This window comes from Lepisosteus oculatus, chromosome 14 (assembly GCF_040954835.1).
Source record: "Lepisosteus oculatus isolate fLepOcu1 chromosome 14, fLepOcu1.hap2, whole genome shotgun sequence".
NCBI lineage: Eukaryota > Metazoa > Chordata > Actinopteri > Semionotiformes > Lepisosteidae > Lepisosteus > Lepisosteus oculatus.
The window spans coordinates 56,520,853-56,527,140 of NC_090709.1; the positions used below are offsets into that span (position 1 = coordinate 56,520,853).

The 6,288-nt window shown below is 39.3% G+C and overlaps 1 non-coding gene across 1 annotated transcript; it reads left to right on the plus strand.

Moving 5' to 3' along the window:
- The first annotated feature begins 3,468 nt into the window (after positions 1-3,468).
- Positions 3,469-3,540, plus strand: trnaw-cca (transfer RNA tryptophan (anticodon CCA)). The gene has a single exon. It is a non-coding gene; the product is annotated as a tRNA-Trp (tRNA).
- The last annotated feature ends 2,748 nt before the right edge of the window (positions 3,541-6,288 follow it).

A 6,288-nucleotide genomic window follows, 5' to 3' on the forward strand; every position in this document is an offset into this window, starting at 1 on the left:
GTGTAAAACATATGGTTTCAGCAGTGTGGCTGTTGTATTTGAATTACTATTGAGCCATGAAAAAGACCCCCCTATCCCAGTGTATACCTGTAGTGTTATCTTCAGAAAATCATAAGAAATAAAGGTTCCACAACCCAAAACAAAGCTGGGAAAAGTCAGAAGACCTGCTTGGTGTGCAAAACACTTACTTGCAGCATTGTGGGTGCTGTGATTTAAATGCTATTGGCTTGTGAACAGAATACCCCTATCCCATATTAGTGCATTGTGCCATATTAAATAAAAGCACGAGAAAAAGAGATTCAGAACGCAAAGCTGTGTCAGTGTTCTGTGTAAAAAATCGGTTTGAACATCATGGGAGCTGTTTTTAATGAGCTGCTGAGTAAAGAATATTTTAATCTTCCTGCTGTCAGCAGTATTGTCAATATAGTTGACCCTTACCTGAATGAAAACAGGACGTAAAGGAAGGGTTTCAGAAATCAAACAAAGCTTTATTACCGTGCTTACAGTCTGGGTAATTGGAGACTGCGCTGTTCTGATTCCTATGGTCATATACGGGTTATTCGCACGAAGCCGTATTGAACAGTATTTTTTGCGTTGTGAACGTCTGTACACAGCGGTCCTCCGGGTTCCAGTAAGTGCGTAATTACGCATCGATGAAAAACCGGAGGTTTAAAAAAAGATAATTAGCCCACTGATACTTAGATGTAGAGGCTGTGGAAATATCCACAAGCCTTGGTCTTTAAAATGCATTTGGTTTGACGGCATTCTGTGCTTCCATTGGGAAGATATGGACAAAAGAATATTCGTGCTCGGTCAAAAAAATGTCATAAAAACGAAAAAGTAAAGGCTGAGAAAGCATTCACAATGTATTTTATACACAAAGGAAGTATTCTCGCAACTCTAAGAGGTTTCGTGGTTTAATTTTTTTTAATTGTTGAATCATATTTAAATGTTAAACAACTGAAAAGCATATCATTGTAGACCAGGATGGCCGAGTGGTTAAAATCCAATGGACAAATGTCCACGTGGGTTCAATCCCCACTCCTGGTCATGTTGTAATAAGTTTTAAGTGACAGAACACTTTGATGATTTACACTCTATTTAAATATGAATTTACTAAATTTCAGTTCACTCCCACTCCCTGGCATAACTGAGCTTTCACTATCGCATACTGAAGGCTTTACATGCATTAGCTGTGATACGGCTCCCAATAAAGACGGAATCAAACAGTTTGTTCTGTCTCTCATGGTGATCCTCTTCCCCATCCAAATGAAATGTTTAATATGATGCCTCGAGAAAAAAAAAGGAGTGAATTTCCGCCTGTAATGATTAATGCCCCATCAAACATTTTGTAACATCCCCGGAAGATTATACAGTAGAATCCTGGTTTGTGGCTTAAATGCAAGGTAAACAAGACTAAGGAAACGATGTCGAACTGGAATTTAAGTACCCGGAATATTTCACTACATTGGGCAATATGTGCCAGAGAGGACCACTTTAAATCCCTTCGATAGCTCAGTTGGTAGCGCAGCTGACTGTATTAGAAACAGTTAGGAATCCTTAAGTCGCTGTTTCGACTACAGCTCGAAGAAAGTTGCTTTTGTGAACTTTAATCAAATAGTTAAAATAGCTAATCTTTTTCACTCAGACGTTGATCAAAAGCTCAATAAACGATGAAGCAGAGGCTCTTGTTCCGAATTCAGCTAACATCTGGTTGTCTTGTTTTGGCAAATATCTTATCTTTGAATTAAGGGACTACGCTGTCTGATTTGTAATTCAAAAGTAGATACAAATGTCACTGTTTTCAAAGGATAGGTACTTAATTGGCTTTATGATTTGGTATTGATTTTGTATCATGATATTATTACGTTTGTGCTTTCTGTGTTTTTTATCGTATTGTGAACTTATTTTTTAAACAAATGCTTACAAAGGCAAACACAGCACACATCTGTTTATACCAGCGGTGAATTGTACATTTTTATTAAGTACAATCTACTGTATTTTTAGAAACAAAATGGCATACTGTGCACGATATTTTGCAGAAACACAACCTGATATTTTCATAATTATTATTTTAATCATTTGACAAGTATGAGGTCCCGGATCCAAATCTTCAGGTCTGATTTTTTTTAAAGTGATATCTTCTCGTCCTCTCGTGGAAATCACAAGATGTGAGCAAATGTTTTTTGTTCTTTTTTTTTCACGTTGTGATCCAAAGAGCCTCAGACGCACAGTCTGACAGTAACCAAACCAGAATGGATTCTGCTGGGAGCCGGACTGAGCTCATTCTCACTCCCTGTGCTGAAAACAGAATTATCTCTTCCCCGAACATCGTCTACAGCTGCTAGATATTGGTCTGTGTCCTACTGCTCCAGCAATTCTTTTGACCAAAGACAGATCACTTGTGCGCTTTTAAACTTCTTGCCGCTACAGGCTCTTTGATGGCTCATGCTGATCGTCCTGTGGATCCAAAAGAAAATATGAAAGCTGATACTGATATTTTCGATTGTAATTTGCATCTAGCTACAACGTCCCTGGAAAAGATAATTTATTAGTTGCGTGCAATCGGAATCTTTCCGTATGATAGTGGAAATAGTTTTAAAAATGTTTTCTAAAGAAGATTGTATTGCCAGGACCTGCCTTTAGCGCTCAGTAGCGATGACGCTGTTGATATAGATGGAGAAGAAATGTAAGATGAATTGATGATCTAAGCTAAAATAGCCCTAACACGCCTGCTGTAACAGTGTTTGTATTCATAGCAAGTAATATTCTTTTTCAAACCCGAACGTTCCTTTTGCATTGTGTTATGTAACCATTAGCGGTTTCTGTAGCTTCTGAAGAGCGCACTTTTCCAAACTGAAGCCTATAAGAACATTATTCAAGATGCACCATGGCCCAGAATCGTGCATCAGGACAAGGATTAACATCAATTGAAAGTACTCCCAAATAAAAGATTTGACCGAAAAATTGAAAGAGTAGGCAAGTATTAAAACAACGCCATAAGTGCTCGATTTCCAGTCGCTTTCCCGGTTCAGGCTTTGTAAAATGACGTGATCAGTGGAGTCATGCTGCGGTTGTGAGTTCAAGCCTCACCTGGAACAGCCCGGTTTTCTGTCTTGACAGGTAAACAGTGTTTTGTGTTTTTTGCTAAATGGAGAGAGGATTCTGTGTTAATTGTGCTCCTCCTGGGAGAGGTCAAGATGAGACGTTCACGAGGCTGGTGGTAAATATCCTGTCCAGGAATATCGGGACTGTAGGGGGTCAGATCTATAGATGTAGTAAACACATCAGTGGAGACGGTGTGTCTGCTCTCTGTGAGAGAGCCGGGCGGAAAGAATATTCTGTGGTCTGGGAAGAAGAGTCTCTCGTTGGAAGAGCGGCGCTCCTCACAGGAGAGAATAAAAAAAAAATCTTTTTCAGGGACGCTGATTGTTCTCTTTGGGGAAATTAAAAGCACTTGTCGCAAGTGACCTCGTGGCGCAATGGTAGCGCGTCTGACTCCAGATCAGAAGGTTGCGTGTTCAAATCACGTCGAGGTCAGCTGAGGAGTTTGCAGGTGCTGCTGGTGCCGAACCCGGAAATTACACCACGCAGTCGGGTTTTATCTGTACACCACATAGGTAATCTGAACGAAGTAACAGCGCAGTACAGAACACCCAATCAGGAGCTTATGCAGCGAATCATCATGAACACGACAAGAGAAAAGGCACACTGCCCATACGTGAAACATCACGCCCGGCTTTAGAGACAGTGACATCAGAGAATGGAAGTTTCAGACCTCCTTCTTGTTACAGGTTCAAGCAAACCTGAAAGTTAGGGAGTGTTTGGTCTCTTTTGTTTGAAAAAGTGTCTGAAGCCTGTAATTATAATTTGCCCTTTTTTAATTGTGGTTGAAATCCACTCCCATGTACCAAGACCTTACAGTATATTCATGTTTACTTAAATGACTAACGCCATTGGACATTAGTTGGTGTTTTTTTTTTGTAACGATTTGCTATTTCATGCAGGAAAGAAAGGAACCCAGACCCAACGTTTGCTTTCAGGTGGGGTTCATTTACATAACATACATCTATTTCTGAGGAGCCTGATTTAAATCACACAATCCCGGTAGAAGTCGAATCGACAATCTAATAAACCGAAATCAGACGCGTTATCCATTAAACCACCAGCCCGTCACGTAAATGAATTGCACCATGGTGAGTTCAGCGCCGCTCCTAGTAAAGCCCCACCCCCATCTTAAATTTCTACGTGAGAAACGTGTTTTCTACATTTTTATCAGTTTTTAAAAATCATCACTTTTAAGCAGACAAAGCCTTTATGTGTCGCTCTGAATTTCTAATTGATTTAGAATTCCAAGAAAAAAGCGTTTTGTTCCACAACGGCGTGAAATGATCACGTCTTTCACTCTACTTCTCTCTTGTAGTAAAGCAGACCTTGCTGGGTGAGTGTTTGTTCTGGTAAATTAGGTCACGGATCATGTTAACTCACTTCTGCTAAACACAACATTTCCTTATGCACAACATTTCCTTATGCATGTGTCTTTGTACAGCTGTTATACAAAGGGCTGGTGATCAGGGACGCGCTTCGGATTGTTTCGATGTAAACATAATCTCCGCTAAAAGCCCTCTTGAACTTTGCAGGAAATGTGCGTGAAACCATTTTCACGTGTGGAATTTTATCTTCAGCTGGCTGTAGTTAGAATGCCTTATACACCCGTTCTGTATCCTTAGCAAAAATATTTTAAAATTATAACACAGAGTTGTTGGAGAACTTGACAATCATTATTAAATGAGCACAGTACAAATGAACATTGATATTTTTGTTGTATGTACTTTAATTTAAAAAGATATAAACATAACTGTGCTGATATGGATGTTCATTTGAAGGATTTGAGGAATCTATAAAGGATGTCAGAACAACCAAAGAAACATTTGGGCATCTGCATATTTGTAAAGATTAAAGAGCACCGTAAGTGTGAAGTTTGCACACACGAGAGAAGAAATGAGTTTCAATGCACATCATTAAACTGATGGTGTGCTTATCAGTCATGCATTAAACATGTATAGCAGAGGATGGCTTTGATCCATCAATCGTTGGGTTATGGACCCAGTACGCTTCTACTGCGCCACTCAGCTATGTTTAACACAACTGCTTTTGCACCTGAGATGAAAAGTTTCAACGGTAAACGCAGACGTCACTGAGCACTTGGTCTTTTGTAGTACAAATCATCACACGCTGCTCTACATGGGCGTCTTCAAGATCGTTGAGAACCAAAGCTTCTGCCTTCCTGGTTACTGATTCTTTCTTCGTTAATTCCCAAATCTTCAATGAGAATCAGTTAAACGAAAACCAAACACATGTACACACTCGCGTCCTAGCATGAAAGAAAAATGATGGAAGCGTTTGAGAAATAACAAGAGTAGTCTGAACAGCTCCAGCCTATCAACTGCTCTACAAACTGATCGTTATCTCCACACCCAGTTTATAACACTGAAAATGATTCAGGAAGCAAAGCAAAGTTCTAAAAGCAGTGGTTGAAAAGCGTCTAGATACATAAAATGACAATTTCTCAAAAGTAAAATCTTCAGGTTTTTAATATTGTCATCCATATATTTTCGTTTTTCTCTTTTTTACATAACACGCTTTCGAGAAATAGACTGTCTTGTAATGAAGGCTGCATTAGAAAATGTGTATCTAAATTAAAATCGGGTTTATGACTTCTGCGTTTTTCAGCTTTCTTAGCGCTTGGGTCTCGATTCAGATATTGCAATGAAAGCAACAGAGGAGTAAGTTTTCCTTTTCTAAATCAAAGGTGATCTGCTCACAAGGAAGTATAAAAACGTCAGCGTTTACTTTTTGAAGACCGCAAATTGTCGAAACACTATTGCTTCATAAGCTAATAAGTAACGTTTCTGAGCACGCATTGTATTACTAATGCTGTTATTAATAAAAAAAAAAGCTTAACTTCACATAATGGAATTTGGACGGCTCAAAGTAGTCTATTCCTTGTACAACTAACTTGCCTGCTGAGTAGAGTTTTAAGCAACGGCAGCAGATATAGCAGTAATAGCAACAGCGTAGAGTGTCACAACACTCTAGGAAAGAATTGCGGCTTCAGATCGTTTTGTTCTGTTGAAGCTGCCTACAGGCTCCGAATTGTTGACATTGGCTGTGATCTTCTTTTTTCAGGTTTCATGAAATTCTTCACATATTTGAAATATTTCATTCGGGTTCGCCCAATACACGGTGCAAACCGTACCTGCAGCAGAATGCTGTGGCACATGAAGC